This window comes from Pan paniscus, chromosome 3 (genome assembly GCF_029289425.2).
Source record: "Pan paniscus chromosome 3, NHGRI_mPanPan1-v2.0_pri, whole genome shotgun sequence".
NCBI lineage: Eukaryota > Metazoa > Chordata > Mammalia > Primates > Hominidae > Pan > Pan paniscus.
This window is the reverse complement of record NC_073252.2, coordinates 178032291-178049652: the sequence shown is the minus strand read 5'-3', so window position 1 is coordinate 178049652 and position 17362 is coordinate 178032291. Positions and strand designations below refer to the sequence as shown.

At 35.2% G+C, this 17362-nt stretch overlaps 1 protein-coding gene across 1 annotated transcript in view; it reads right to left on the bottom strand.

The window, feature by feature from the left end:
• Window positions 1-17362, bottom strand: part of TENM3 (teneurin transmembrane protein 3) — a 2735422-nt gene that overhangs the window by 2499877 nt on the left and 218183 nt on the right. The gene's annotated exons all lie outside the window — the stretch shown is intronic.

Sequence of the window (17362 nt, the reverse complement as noted above, 5' to 3'; positions counted from 1 at the left end):
GTACACTCCCAACAAAAATGACTTCACATATGCTCCAGAAGACATTTGCAAGAACGATCTCTGTGGCATTATTTATGGTAGACAAGAAATGGAAACAACTCGAGTGTGCCTCAGTTAAATTCATAAATGGAAAATACTGTGTTTATATATTAGAATACTTTCACGCAATAAAAATGTAAAGCTGTAACTCCACATACCCAACATGTGCAAATCTTACAAACATCATGTAGACCAACAGAATACATTCTGTATGACTCCATTGATATAAGCTTCAAAAATCAGCAAAATTAAAACATAGTGGGGCCGGGCGCGGTGGCTCACGCCTGTAATCCCAGCAGTTTGGGAGGCCGAGGTGGGCAGATCACGAGGTCAGGAGATGGAGACCGTCCTGGCTAACACGGTGAAACCCTGTCTCTACTAAAAATACAAAAATTAGCTGGGCGTGGTGGTGGGCACCTGTAGTCCCAGCTACTCAGGAGGCTGAGGCAGGAGAAGGGCATGAACCTGGGAGGCGGAGCTTGCAGTGAGCCGAGATGGCACCACTGCACTCCAGCCTGGGTGACAGAGTGAGACTCCGTCTCAAAATAAAATAAAATAAAATAAAAAACACGAAGTCAGGAGATCAAGACCATCCTGGCTAACAAGTTGAAACCCCGTCTGTACTAAAAAATACAAAAAAATTAGCCAGACATGGTGGCGGGCACCTGTAGTCCCAGCTACTCAGGAGGCTGAGGCAGGAGAATGGCGTAAACCCAGAAGGTGGAGCCTGCGGTGAGTTGAGATAATGACACTGCACTCCAGCCTGGGCGACAGAGCGAGACTCTGTCTCAAAAAAAAAAAATAGTAAAGAGAAATATATTCTTAGGTGGTAAAGTTGGGTTGCAAACCTAAGGCCTGAACATATGAATAAAATAAATATTATCAGAATAAAAGTCATAGTAGAGGTTATTTTTCAGACAGGAGAAAGTGCAACTGGGGACAGGAGCACAGGACCCTTCGGCATACTCTGCTAGCATTACACTGTTTCTTCAAGGGGCAATAGTTATAGGGGTACACTTTCAAATACTTAATTGCTCTGTGCATTTATATTTATTTTTTTTATGTGACAGCTATATTTTTATAATTGTCTAGAAATAAAAGCAAATTATATGATTTTTGTGAAATGTTTGCTTTAAAATATGTTCTTTTTAAGTATGGTGTCACTTGTAGTCTTAAAGATCTGTTTATGAATTGGTAAGCTCCTGATTGACAAAATGTCTAACATCTGAGTCTGACCATATTTATATATCCTTGGGCACCCAGGCCAAGGATATTTTTAATAATCAATTTCATATATAGCCAACTAAAATAGCATTGTAGTAGACTTTTCAAAAGAGAGTAATAGCAACCCAGCATTTCACCAGTCACATGCTTCAAATAGATTTTAGAAAAGTTCTCTTTGTCTGTTAAAGCAGAGTTCTTTGTGATTTACCAGATAGAACGAGGTTGATAGTTAACTTCAAATGCCTTCAGTGGATTCCAAATCAAGAACAAAAAACGCACATACAGAGAGGAAAAAATTAGAAAACTTTCAAACAAATCTCTTAATGCCACTTCTCTGAAACTTAAAAGTGCTTAATGTGCTCAGAAAGAAATATTAAATATACTTAATGTCTTAAATACTGAACTTAATGTCACACTATTTATTATTTGTCATCTCTTGAAGTTCATTCTGAGTTCCTGCTTTATACAGGATCTCTGATACTGGTATTTCATGTTCTTGCAACAAAACCCATGGCATGTAGACACTCAATGAATATTTATTGAATAAATAGTAACATGATAAGCTGAATAGCCAGAAAAGAAAGAGATTGCTATGAAGCATCCCAGTGTAACTACTTAAAGGATGCAAGGTTAAAAGATAAAGGAATCCTTACCTTCTGAGCAAAAAATTATTCTAGAGTAATCTGTCTTTAATTTTAAATAACGTGATGTATTTCTTACCCGGTGTGCCTTTCAAGAAGCATGATACAAAAGAGATTAGGAGGACATGGTGCCTGCCCCACGTGTAGCAGTTTGAGATGAATGGTGTGAGGAATCCATCGGCCAAAAACAGACCCCACACTAATGCAGCTTCCATAATGCTCACTGGCAGATCCCTGTCTTCAGTGTCTAATCTGTCAGAATACAAACACGCTACAGTGTAAAGTTACCATGCTGTAATTAGCTCCTTTGTGCAGCTTACATACAATAGTTTGTTTACCAGATCCTGTAGGCACTCACTTAATAAGATCTCATAGGAACAAAAAAGGCAGCAGATAATTTGGATGAGTAGAGAACTGAAAAACCTACAGCCAGAGATCTAGGAGGATGAAAAAGGGGTGCAGGCCATGGACTTCTTGTAAGATTCAAGTCAAGAGCTATTTTATTTTACCTGTCTTTTTCTACATCTCTGAGTACAAAAATATGTTGGCTCAATCCAAAAAATGTATTTAGGGCATATTTTAAATTTGCCTAATATCATGTTAAGTGATGCTTTTAATGTACCCTTCCATTGGAGGGTTGGAAAGGTATTTGTTGTCAACAAAACCTAAGTTAAAAAAGAAAAAAAAAAGTATTGTTAGCTTCAAGTTAACTTTGGAAGTATGTTTTAATTTGGCATTCATAAAAACAAACTGAATTTTTTTCTTGTTTCTATTGACTTGCATTGTCATCAAATAAAACGTAATTTGCAAGTCAAATAGGACTTTGAGTCTAATAACATTCAGCCTCCTAAATCTTATAACTGCTTTCAACATGGGCTGATTCTTATGGTATTTGCCAACCATATTCCTGAATACTGTGGTTCAACTATTATTTCTTGATTTCTCAATTTTAGACACCATGTAGTGCTTTTTTACAAAGTATTAAAAACGAGGATCTAACTCTTATTTCTTACATCACACACACACACACACACACACACACACACACACACACACACACACACACAGGCTTCCTCTCCCCTCAGCCTCCCAATAGAGTTCTACCATAATTTTTAGCTAAGTCAGCAATAAGAATTTATATTTTTGTCCCCATAAAATGTTATTTACAACTGAACCATGCACAGTATTATGATTCTTTTAAAATATAGCTTTTTCTTCTTAAATCCTTCAGTTAAAAAGTCTTAGTTTTTGTTTGTCTTGTTTTGCTTTTTGATGGTGTGACTTTTTTTTTCCATGTACTTAGCACTAATTCCTCCCAAACACTACAGGAAAGGGGTTTTATAGTGTGGTTAAAACTATGCAGCACTCTATTAGTTTACCACTTACTAATGTTCTTATCAATTTTATTACTTTAAAAATGATAACCCTGCACATCTGATTGATTGTTTTGGGGGCATGCTTCATAGTGCCATTTGGATCCTTTCACATCACCTTAAAACTCTCCTTAAGCATCACCCTGAGAAAGAATTGCTTTCACTTCCCTCCTTTGTTGGGATCACATTTCCTGCATCCCATATCTTTTTGTTTGTTTGTTTTTTGTCTGACACTACTTTCCTGTCATCTCCTGAGAAACTGTGCAGAGGAAGTAGGATGTTTGAGAGCTGGTGTATCTGAAAAGAACTTCATTCTACTTCCACATGTAATTAATAGTTAATTACAGGGTATAGAAGTCCAAGATGGAAATTGTTTACCTTCTACATGTTAATAAACGCTTTTCACAGCCACTAGACACCTTTCAATTGTTGGAAAGTCTTGTACATCAGCAGTCCTCAACCTTTTTGGCACCAGGGACCAGTTTCGTGGAAGATCATTTTTCCATGGACCAGGGAATGGGGGTGGTTTCAGGATGTTTCAAATGCATTACATTCATTGTGTATGTTATTTCTATTATTATTCCATTGTAATATATAATGAAATAATTATACACTTACCGTAATGTAGAATCAGTGGGAACCCTGAGCTTGTTTTCCTGCAACTAGACAGTCCCATCTGGGGGTGATGAGAGACAGTGACAGATCATCAGGCATTAGATTCTCATAAGGAGTGTACAACATAGATCCCTTGCATGTGTGGTTCACATGATCTGATGGGAGGTAGAGCTCAGGCAGAAATGGAAGCCACGGGGAGTGGCTGTAAATATATATGAGGCTTCACTCATTCACCCGCCACTCGCCTCACGTTGAGTGGCCTGGGCTAACAGGCCACAGACTGGTAACAGTTTGGATCTATTTTTTTCTGATGAAACTTTTGGGATTTTCTACTTGTGACAGTCTGAAATTTTAAAATAATATACCATAATTAGGGTATTTTTCTATTCATTGTACTAGGCATTTGATGGTCCTTATCAATCTAGAAACGGTTGTCCTTCAGTTCTAAAAAAAAAAATTGTAAAATTTGTTAGGCACTCACTACAAGTCCCCACCACCAAGACACATACTGTTTGTATTTTTCCTCCATCTCATTAGAGATTTCATTTTTTTTCCATTTATCATTGTATTTTTAAATTTTTTGTTAATGTATTTTAAATTCCCAAGATCTCTTTGGTCTTGTCTGAACTTTCCCTTTTTAATTGCTTCCTGTTTTCTTTATTGCATTCAATATCTAATATTCTAATCTTGAGAATAGGCTTTATAGTTTTTTAAAAATACATTTTGCTCCTGGCTTTATCTCTGTTTCTGCTAAGTCCATTTATCTACTTGTTTGTCTTGTATTATTTTTCATGTTGCAGCTTTCCTCATGTGTATGATGATTATTATTAGTTCTTTAGTCATAATGAACAGTAGGGCATCATAAACCCATTTGGAAGTACCGTGCTTGAAGATAAGCAGGGTATGTAAACTGATGCAAAGTCACTTAGAAAAAATTTGCCAGAAGAAATGGGGCTTGACCAATGATATGTAGTCAATAGTAGAAACAACACTGTGGTAGTAGGTTAAGTTGAGCTGAATTTTGGACAGCTTTTGTTAGAGATGTCTGAGAGAGATCGAGGTCAAGTTAGAACAATGCAGGCAGTTGTAAAGAAAGATCTGGTATAATTGATGTGATATAAAAGTGATAGCTGAAACCAGATGAGGGATTTAACTGCCAAGATAGACAAGCATATGAGAAAAAGGTCACTTATTCCCTGAGCATAATCTGAACTAAAATCCAAATTACTATTTGGAAGTTTCTTTTCACTTTTAAGGAATATCTTCCACATAAGCAACAGAAGAGCAATCATCAAAAAAAAAAAAAAAAAAAAGAAGAAACTACTGGGTGGGAAAATTGTCATATTGCAATTATTCAAAAGTATCCATACTTAGGATAAAAATAATTAAGGTAAGTGGGCTGATAATAAAGATTTATTATCTTCAGCCTTCTAAGCACTTATCTAATTCATAACTAGTAAGCACTAGAGTATTGAAAGAGCCCTTCATGTCGCAGATTTTTATTGTAAAATATGAAACTCTACTGAATATTCATAAAGTCCTCCTGGGAATCATTGACAACTTTAGTATATACATGGGATTATTAACTAAACTGTTATGTGCACATTCATTCACCCATCCATTTATATATATATGCGTATATATGTATATATATATATATACACACACACACATATGTACACACAAACTTGCCTTTGAATACACATTGAATTTGAGGAATTAAAAGAGAAAATTAGCATGAGATATAACATGCTAGTAGTTTGGCCTAAGCTAAACTTCTCAAATGAGAAATTCTAAATTTCTCATTGGGGATATTTTGGAAGTTGATTTCTTTGCAAGATTCTCATTGGTCTTCAAAGTTAAAAGTTTAAGTAAAATGAAAAGTATAATTAAGTTTTAAGTTATTTAGATATTATCTTGATGTTTCATACTTCTGTGACTGGTCTTACCCATAGTTACTTCTCATTTTCAGGAAAATATACCTGTTACTATTCATCTCCCAGGGACTGCAGGACTGAAGACAAAGTGAGCTCCATTGCTCTACCTCTGTGTATCTTCACTGTATCCATCCATGGCAATAGAATAGAAATAGAATGAAATCCACAAGTTCACCACTATTCTGTCTTCATCACTGATGATGATGAAGAAACTGTATCATGCCAGCAATGAGGAAAGAGCAGAATTCAGAATACCCAGATCTGAATTCTTGTTTTACTTATCATAAACTGTAAAAGGATGCAAATAAAATTATCAAGTAGCTTCAAAGGTTATAATGAGGAAAAATATAAAACATGTATCACAATGCCTGGCATGTAATAAACATCCAATAAATATTAGCTACTATAATAAAGCTAATAGCTAACCTTGGAGGGTTTACACTGATCCAGGCACCACTACTACAAGTACCGGGTCCTATCTCCAATTTCTCCATTGCCTGCAGAGAACAACTTATTGCTGATTTTTCTTTACCACTGTGCTATTAAAGCAGTTTGACCTCATAAATTACATTGTTATATCTCGGGATCTGAGCTATAGTCTTATTTTCCTTCTTGTCCTTGCATTATGTATAATGCTGATTAAGAATTGAAGGGTGGAAGATGGGCTTCTTGTGCATAATCAAGAGCCAACAGAGCCTTAAGTTCTCACTGCCACTCAAGACACTTGGACAAAGGAATAAAACCAGAAGAAGGAAACAGGAAAGTGAAATTGAACCACAGTTTAAGGAAGGAAAATTATTTTAAAACAAAAGCAAACCTAAAAATGATAGCTAAAAGTAATACTTGGTTAAACTTTTATCTTAATTGTATACACAATAGAAGTAAGATATTTTCACTTTGATCTTAAGCATAGTATTTCAAAAAATGAAGGGAGTGACATTTTCAACAGACATATTGTTAAATGAATAATAAAGGATATAAGTACTCAAGAACAACTAGAATTCCATTTCTTTAATAATGAACTAGGTCTAAAATTATTCCAGGTATGTTAACATAATTTTGAGTGTGGTGGCTCCCTCAGTTGGGTAATTGGCCATTTAGTTCATTTATTAGATTCCCATGACTTTGTAGCAGTACTCTTGTTACTATTATCACCCCAACGCATTATAAGAATTGAAGTAGCCGGACACGATGGCTCACGCCTGTAATCCCAGCACTTTGGGAGGCCAAGGCAGGCGGATCACGAAGTCAGGAGATCGAGACAATCCTGGCCAACATGGTGAAACCCCGTCTCTACTAAAATACATAAAAAATTAGCCGGGCATGGTGTTACATGCCTGTAGTCCCAGCTACTCGGGAGGCTGAGGCAGGGGAATCCCTTGAACCTGGAAGGAGGAGTTTGCAGTGAGCTGAGATTGCACTACTGCACTCCAGCCTGGTGACAGAGTGAGACTCCATCTAAAAAAAAAAAAAAAAAAAAAAAAATTGAAGTAGTATTTCGGGATGTACTGAGTAAATGTACTGAGTAAATCAGAACTTGCTTCCATGATCTAGTAGTTCTGAAATTCAAAGCAAGTAATGCAATATTTTCTTAATTAATTTTCTTAATTAATTCTGACTCTTGTACCCCCTCCAATAAACACACACACACACACACACACTCACAGTCACTCTGAGAGAGGGAAATCTATAAAAATATATGTTATTAAAAGTGTTTTTAAAATTAAGGAGCACTTTTCTAAGTCCCAGATACAAAAAAACTTGTTATGTGATATTTACCTCAATTCTCTAGAAGTAAATGCTCTATTGTCTGTATGCGTGTTTATATTTGTTAATAGGTATCTTGTCTATGCCTAAGCAAACACTGAATGAAAGATTTGCATTATGAATGTATGTCAATGTAATCTATATTCTTTTTTTCTATTATGTTAGTGAATTTTATTTTATTTTTAAGTTAATTTTATTTTAATTTCCGAGATACTTGTGCAGGACGTGCAGGCTTGTTACACAGGTAAACATGTGCCATGGTAGTTTGCTGCACCTAGAAACCCATTGAAATTCATATCCAAATATAATTTTTGCTTTATTTTAAAATCATTTGTATTAACTTTTGATTATTTTTCTAAAATCCCTACAGAAAACAAACAAAATATTTTATGTCAGTGTATGAAGGCAGCAATACGGAGAACTTGATAAGATGGTGAATGAAACATAAATACTTTATTTTCTGCTATCAACTTCAAGTCTATTTTCTTTAAGTTAATTGTTTCTAGGCTTCTGCTAGATGGGTGGGTGATACGGTTTGGCTCTGTGTCCCCACCCAAATCTCATCCTGCAGCTCCCACAATTCCCACATGTTGTGGGAGGGACCCAGTGGGAGATGACTGAAACATGAAGGTGGGTCTTTCCTGTGTTGTTCTCGTGATAGTGAATGGGTCTCACGAGATCTGCTGGTTTTAAAAATGGGGGTTTCTTTGCACAAGCTCTCTCTTTGTCTGCTGCCATCCACATAAGATGTGACTTGCTCTTTTTTGGCTTTTACGATGATTGTGAGTACTCCCCGGCCATGTGGAACTGTAAGTCCAATAAACCTCTTTCTTTTGTAAATTGCCCAGTCTCAGGTATGTCTTTACCAGCAGCATGAAAACGGCCTAGTACAATGGGACATCCAGAGTGTGTGGAAACTGAGGATAGAAGATAATAGCACATTAGGGATGTAATAGTAAGAGAGAGGGAGATCATCAGAACAAAGAGAAGCAAACTAAAAAAAATAAGGATTCTCTTGTTTTTAACCTGTTAACATTTTATTTTTAATGTTTTGTACAGAACTCCCAAGTTCTCCAACTAGAACAGATCTCCAAAACAAAACAAGCAAAACTCAGGTACCAAACCATTACTTAAATAGCAAAGACTGTTTCATGCTTTTTTGATACACGCTCTTTTGCAAAGAGATAGACAGAGATAATGTGAACAGAAAACTAACAAGATAACTAAGGGGATTCATACATAGAACAAACCAACTCGAACCAAAGAAAAGCTATAAGCCTACAATTTTCCAAATAACAAAATGAAATGTAAATCATAGGAGGAGAATGAAATATACTAAATATTCAAATAGACAAAATTTCAAAATATAGAGCAAAATATAAAGTGACAAAATTGTGGTGGAAAAGATAAAATGCTATGACCTGGATATGTAACATATAGATAATAGGCATTACAAAGGAAGAAAAAATAAATGAAGGAGATGCATTAATTGAACAAATAATAGAAGTTTTCCTGAAGTGAAAAAACACTTGAGTCTGCAGGTTGAAAGAACAAACCACAGACAGGACTGGGTTGATGAGATAAACCTCCACCTGGATCTATCCTACAGAAACCACTGAACTGGGAAAACAGAGAAGAAAGCTTATGGGCATCTGGGTAGATATGAAAGGTTGGAAACAAAATGAAGAGATCGAATTGGGGTTATCCTGTGCTACATTTGAAGCTAGAAGGCAGTAGCAATAGATTTTATAGACCCCTGAGAGAATAGGACTTCAAGACTGGAATCCTAGTCTGGATCACACAATTTTCTTATTTGAGCAATATACAGTATTAACGATGTAGACTTTGTACAGTAAAGCAAGCCACACAGATAATTCATCTGAGGAAAGTGACAGAGGAGTGTAACCACACAACAAATGACCTGAAACAGACACCTCAGCAAGATAAAGAGAGGAAGAAGTAACCACAAATTCTGACTCTTGTACCTCCTCCAATAAATGCACACACACACACACACACACACACACGTAAACACACATAATGATGTATGCTCCAAGAATATCTGACATAAATTATAAAGAAAAACATTGAAAGAGCAGGATATACTTCAAAGCAAATTCTAATAATGGCCCAAAACCCAATAAATAACAGGCTCCAAGGAAAGCTAGATATTCCATAGGTGTGAGGTGGCAGCAAAATAAAAATAATCCAATTATTTCATTTGATAAAGGAGAGGGAGAAGGGTGGGCAGGAGACAAGTAAACGTATTCTTCCTGTCTCTTGGACTGAAATTGCAGTTGGGGAGTAAGGTGGGGGTAGAGTAGGAAAAAAAATTAGGATTTGAGAATCACTATATTTATGGGAAAATATAATATTGTTTTCAAAAATAGAGAAATATATGTTTAACTAGAGGTTAAAAGCAGAGGAAGATAACTGTGCAATATAATATCATATGTATAGAACTTTTAAATTAACAAGCAGAAATAAATGGACAGGACTGAAAAATAATAGGCCTAAAGAACAAATACTAGAAGATAAAAGAAGAAACAATAAAACTAAAGACATGTTAAATAATATGGAAAGAATAAAACCATGTAGGTATATACTACAATTAATCAAATTGCAAAGATGAAATATCATTATTATTTCTAATTAATAGAAACGAAGAGCTGGTACTTCAGGGTTTTTAGTCAGTCCTCTGATTATTACAGCCCATCTCTAATTGTTTGTTTAAATCCTATGCCACTTCCTTTCTAACTAACATCACTTTAAGAATATATTGGTTTTATTGTCAAACTGTTTTATCAATTTTCTCTGAAAAATTATCAATTTTGTGTCAATTGTCATAGAAATATTTAGTTAGCTTTCTTGTGTTGAAGTTGAGAAATATGATCTTTATGTAAGATTATGCAACAACTATTTTCTGTGTTATAATAGCAATATGTAATTAACCCCACATTGGCCCCTCAGCTAAACATTGATGTAAAAATCTAGCTCGTTTATGATAAAAGTATCTACAGTCTTCATATATCTCATACATTATAAGGAAAGTTGAAAAAATCTTGTGGGTTTTAGATGAGTTTTCCTGCAACATAAATATGAGTAATGGAAATGTATAGTAAGTTTGTTTCAGGTGCAAGGATTTTAATTGTTTACACTGACACTGGTGAATCTCATTTATAATTTTGAATTCTGCGAAATAATGCCAGAGACATCTGATCATAAATGAATACCACATTTACACTTTTTAGTTTAAACACATGCAAGCACACGACATACACAGGCGCCCCACTAGACCACATTTTTTTTGTATGTCCCCACTGTGAATATTCTCACCTTAATTTCGGAGCATCGATCCACATATTTATACACAGAATATATGTCATTGGAATATGAAATCCAGCTTATGTATTTTTCAGAAATCAGAAGTGAGGCCTTTATTTTAAGTATAAAATGAAAGTTTGTGGCAATGGCTATGTATCTGATGACGCAGCAGTTTGGAGTATTTGGGCCCCAGGATCAATGTATTGGGCATCCCACCAGGCCTAACACATTTTGCCTGACAAACGCTGGTTGAACTGAACCCTACATAGCCAGAGATCTTCAGAGAAATCCAGTTATGTCAAATTTATTTCTAAATAGTTCACTATAGGAATTATCTTCTGCAAATAAGCTCTAGACTTTCTTTTTCTGTTCAGATGTAAAAAAAAAAAAAGTACTTCATGGCTGATAAATAATTCAAATATTATTTTTCTCTCATGTTGCACCTCTTAGACTGAGTCTCAATGTCGTGGTGATAGGTGGGAACCAGTAACTAAAAGGCATCAGCACGTTGACATGGTTTCCTAAGCTGCAGAGCAAGTATTCTGAAAGCTTATTCTTTCTTTGGGACAAGATGCTGGTTATTTTTGTTATAAGCATATTATCAAAAGTAAAGTGACTTCAAGAGAATGAGAGTATAACTCACACACAAAATATGCAACAAATATTAAAATCTCAACAATAAGAAAAAGAACAACCTAATGGAAATATGCATGAAAGATCTGAAGAGACTTCTCACCGAAGAAGATACATAGATGGAAAATAAGAGCATGAAAACGTGCTCAATATCATATGTCATTAGGGGAATGAATATTAAAATAACAGTGAGATGCCACTACACACCTAGTAGACTGGCAGAAGTCCAACAACATCACCAAACGCTGAGGAGGATGGGGAACAACAGAACTCTCATTGCAGTTGGAAATACAAAATGGCACAGCCACTTTGGATTATGGCTTAGCAGTTTCTTACAAAATTAAACATCCTCTTACCATATGGTACAGCATTCATACTCCTTCGTATATACTCAAATGAGTTGAAACCTTATGTCTGCATCAAAACCTGCAAATGAATATCTATAGCAGCTTTACCTGTAATCATCAAAACTTGGAAGCAACTAAGATGTCCTTCAGTGGGTGAATGAATAAACTGTGATACATTCAGACCATATAGTATTTTTCAGCACTAAATAGAAATGATCTATCAAGCCATGAAAAGACACGCAGGAATCTTAAATGTATATTACCGAGTGAAAAAAATCTGGAAAAGCTACCTACTATATGATTCCAACTATATGACATTCTGCTGATAGCAAAACTGTGGGGACAGTAAAAAGGATCAGTGGTTGCCCGGAGTTAAGGGAAGGGAGACACAAATGGGCAGGGCACAGACAATTTTTAGAGCAGTGAAACTACAATGAATAGAGCAATGAATCTACAATGGTACACAAGTGTGTCAAAACCCATAGGATGTATATACCAAGAGTACACCCTAAGGTAAACTATGAACTTTGGATAATAGTGATTTGTCAGCATAGGCTCATCAACTGTAACAAAGCTACCACTCTGTTGGGGATATTTATACTAGAGAAGCCTGTGTGTGTTCAAGTCAGGGAATATATGGGACCTCTCTATGCTTTCTGTTTAATTTTGCTGTGAACCTAAAATTCTTCTAAAAGCAAAGTCCACTTTAAAAACATCAACAACAAAGTATAATTATCTTTAAATTATTTTTTCAAAAGGTTTTTTTTTAATTTTATTATTATTATACTTTAAGTTTTAGGGTACATGTGCACAATGTGCAGGTTTGTTACATATGTATACATGTGCCATGTTGGTGTGCTGCACCCATTAACTCATCATTTAGCATTAGGTATATCTCCTAATTCTATCCCTCCCCCCTCACCCCCACCCCACAACAGTCTCCGGTGTGTGATGTCCCCCTTCCTGTGTCCATGAATATGGTAAATCATGCAACAATCAAAACTACCACAGATTTGGCCAATAGTTGCAATATTGAAGACTGTATTTTTAATGAATAACTGACTAGTTTGAATCATATGAAACCATCGCCAACTGTTTTTGAGCTTTAAAAGGCACAGATTAATATGTAACAAGCTAATAAACACAGTACTTTAAAACTAGGGTTATTCTGGCAAAGTTAAATATATGTCCATCTTTTCAAATCAATTTTTCTACCATTTTCCAGATCCAATTTTCCCCAAACCATTTATTAGTACCGCACCACACTTCCTGACACTCTTGATTCTGACCAGTATTTTACTTGAAATTTTATCAGTACGTAATAAAAATATATTTAATTATAATGTAAAGAATATATATACTTCAATCTCTTTAATCAATTCTCTTTACTAATTCACTACATTGTAAGGTTTTTTGATGTTGAGACTATGATTTGCTTATCATCTATTATTTTCTAACTCCCACTATCTGTATCCAGTGGATACTTAAAAAAATAATGATAATTGACGGTTACATTCAGGAACCATAACATAATTTATTGTAACTGTTGCAACACATTACGTTATGGTTAAAGTGACTCCAAAAGTTCTCCAAGGATTGCAGACTCCTTTATGGCCTTGACCAATCACCTGGGCTGTGTGAACGATAATCATAAAAATCCTCTCTCTGAATACAGCATCTGTCTACTACTTAAAAGGGCAGGGAGAATATCCTCCGTAATGCCCTAAGGCTGTTTCTTGACATCTGGCAGCAATTTCTCTATTCATGTTTTGAGGCCAGAAGGTGACAAATGAGAGAATGTCTGACAACAGTGTGCTACCCCTGCTTTCAATCTATGTGCATGATCATGGGGATATCTAGAGCATCACGGAAATATAATAAACTCTTGCAGTAAACACATTTCTCCTGGCTATACAATGATGTTTACAACATGACCACTTTTAAACTACTTTCAAGAAAATTATCATATTTAAAATAGATAGTAAAGAACATGAAAATCCATTTATCATAAGAGACCTTATAGATGATTCCTGAGTTTTTTTTTCCTTTTACCTAGAACATAGACAATGCACAATAACAATGCTTTAGAAATTCGAACATATTTTAGTGTACTCTGCTAATTCACAACCTCTCACAAGATATATGAGTTTCCATATGGTTTATTAAAAAAGAACCCTATTGTGTTTTAACCACAGGCTCTTGTTCTTGTATATAAATAAGATTGCATATACTTAAATGTTAAATCTCACCCTGAAACTGCCGAATTTTTCCCTATGCACACAGTAATTACTGTATCTTTTATCCAAGGAAATGGAATATTTTCTGTTGCTTACACATCATTTCCAATAAGAAATGTGTTAATGGTAGAAAATATTTAAGGGACAATTAACATGAAATCCATTAACTCTAACCCACTACCTACCAAAGAGAAGCTACTACATACAGTAATCAGTGTGCACAAATGAAAGTATGGCTCTGTTGAGTCAGTGATTTCCATGTGCTGGGATGGCTTCTGGCTTCATCTCTTAACTCTGCTCAGTCTCTGTCAGTGACCCTTGGCCGTCTCCAACTATTCAAGCTGCAAACAGACTGAAACCAATTTGTTTTCCTTATGTTTTTAAAGCCACTAGCCTGGTATGCTAATTAGAAATAAATCGCTTGACCCATAAAAGAAACGGCAGGCAACCTGAAACTAAGGCATTATCCAACACTTCATGCTCCTTAGTGATGCCATTTTAAATATTTCAGACAGCCTATAAATAATTAAAACCTCACCACAGCAAATTATGTCCTATTATGCAAATAAATAGCCTCCTCCCTGGTTTCATTAAAGATTCTAAATGACAAGCTGAGCAGTTTAAACATAGCAAGGTATTGCAGTGAGGCGAGAAATCTTTCAATTTTTTTTTAATTGTTAGTGCCAAGTTTCATGTGGATTTTTACTCTAACACTTTAATTTGCATGAGCAAATAAACCTTTAATAAACCTTTTGTAAGTGGAGGAAATGCATCATTTAATTAAATTTGATTTGTTGTGAAACTATTGTGCCTCATGCATATTTAACAGCCACAAACTCTCCTTTTTACTGAAAAGAGTGCAATATTATGTAAGAGAATAATTTTCAAAAGTGAACTGACAGTATCTGAGAAATTGAGAGTAATCAATAAATGCTTTGGATTAACTTTTCAATAACATTGATAGACCTGCACACATATAAATATCAATTGAGTGCTTAAATTGAGCTACTTCATGTCAAGTTTCTATGCATACTTTTTGAAACCAATATCAAAAACAGGTTTAGTTTATGAAGGTTTCAAAACTAATTTGTCAAAACTTTCAGTCTTAGTTTCTGTTTCCTTAAGGTGTTTGATTCACGTCAAGTTAAAAGAACCCTGAGGATTATAAAGTAGACTACATTCACTGTAATACGCTGTGGGGGAACAACACCCTATTTTTTTAGTCTACAAATGTTCTATCATAACAGAGATGCCACAAAATAGAGAAATGCACTCTAGTCAAAGTATATAGATATCTTGGCCCATAAATAATTAAAATATTATATTCCCCTGAAACATATTCTCACATTTTTACTTCAATTAAAACATTATAAACATCAAAGGATATTCTTCTATAATTTATTTACTGGTAATTAATTGTTGAAGGATTGTCTGCCACACTGTAATAAGCCAACAGAACACTGCTTCTTGTAATAATAAATGTGACTTTCTCTCACACCTACAAGCCAAGGAGTTTTCTAAAACCCCTTATATACTCTTATTAACAATTTTAAAAGGTCGTTGTGAGTTGAAAAAAACTTGTTATATGTAGTATAAATTATGCTTGCATAAAATCTTAATGAAAATAGGTAGATTTATCACCTCAGAAAATAAAAAAGTTAACGGGATAATTATTATATGAATAAGCTAAATGATAACTGTCTTTGAAAATATTGTGATATGTTATTTATGTTATGGTAGCCTAGATATTTTTAGAAAATAATTTTGATTTAACAATGATTATTATAAATATATGAAGCCTTTTAGTAGAGTCAATTATATTCAAGTAATGGTACTTGCTAAAGAAAAGGAATGGTTCAGTAATTATTCAAAAAAAAAAAAAAAAAGGTGGCTTGGCTTAGACTTTATCAATGTCCTCAAAATATCAAGCATCTCCCTTTCCCCAATAGTTAAATTACCACTTACTTTGAGAAAGAATAGTCATACCTCCCTATCCACCACACACATTCACCAAGACTTATAATTACTTTACCTCTGAGTCCACCGTTGTATATTTTATTCTCGTCTCAGAAGTTGAGGTCTCCCTCCTCATGGATAATCTCTTTAATAGACTTCATCCTACTTCCCTATTTTTCATTTAGGTTTTCCTCAATAATAAGTAACTTAGCTTTCTTCTATTTTCAACTTCTCTTTCTCTGCCACCTCTTATCATTCTTTCTTATCATTGAAATAAATGAAAAACAAATCTATAAATGATTCGTACGTCAACAAATGAAATCAAGAGAAAACCCCTCTCCTTACTCCATGTTTCTCTCTAGTTGCCACTCTTTCGTTTCACTCCCTGTTAATAAATTCCATTCACGTTATACAGGCACACCTGAGAGATACTGCAAGTGAGGATCGAGATCACTGCAATTAAGCAACTGTCCCAATAAAGCAAGTCACAATTTTTTCGGCCCAGTTACATTTACACTACACTGTAGTCTATAAAATGTATAATAACATCATGTCTAAAAAACCAATGAAAATACCGTAATTAAAAATATTTTAATGCTAAAAATGCTAACAGTCATCTGAGCCTTCAGCCAGTTACAACATTTCTGCTGGTGGAAGGTCTTACCTCCATATTGATGGCTGCTGATGATGACAACGATGGTGGTTAAACCCTGGGGTGGCTGTGACAATTTCTTTTCTTTTTCTTTCTTTCATTTTTTTTTTCTTTTTTGTAGATGGAATCTCACTCTGTGGCCCAGGCTGGAGTGCAGTGGCACAATCTCAGCTTACTGCACCCTCTGCCTCCCAGGTTCAAGCAATTCTATTGCCTCAGCTTCCCGAGTAGGTGGGACTACAGGGGCACGCAGCCACGCCCGGCTAATTTTTTGCATTTTAGTAGAGATGGGGTTTCACCTGGGTTTCCCAGGCTAGTTGTGAATTCCTGAGCTCAGGAAATCTGCCCGCCTCGGTCTCCCAAAGTGCTGGGATTACAGGTGTGAGCAACCATGCCTGGACGATGATTTCTTAAAATAAGACAATGAAGTTTGCCTCATCAATTGACTCTTCCTTTCAGAAAAGATTTCTTTGTGGCATGCGTTGCCGTTTGATAACAATGTACCCAAATTAGAACTTCTTTCAAAACTGGAGTCAATCCTCTCATACCCTGTGGCTGCTTTACGAACTAAGTTTACAGAATATTCTAAACCCTTTGTTGTCATTTCAACAAAGTTC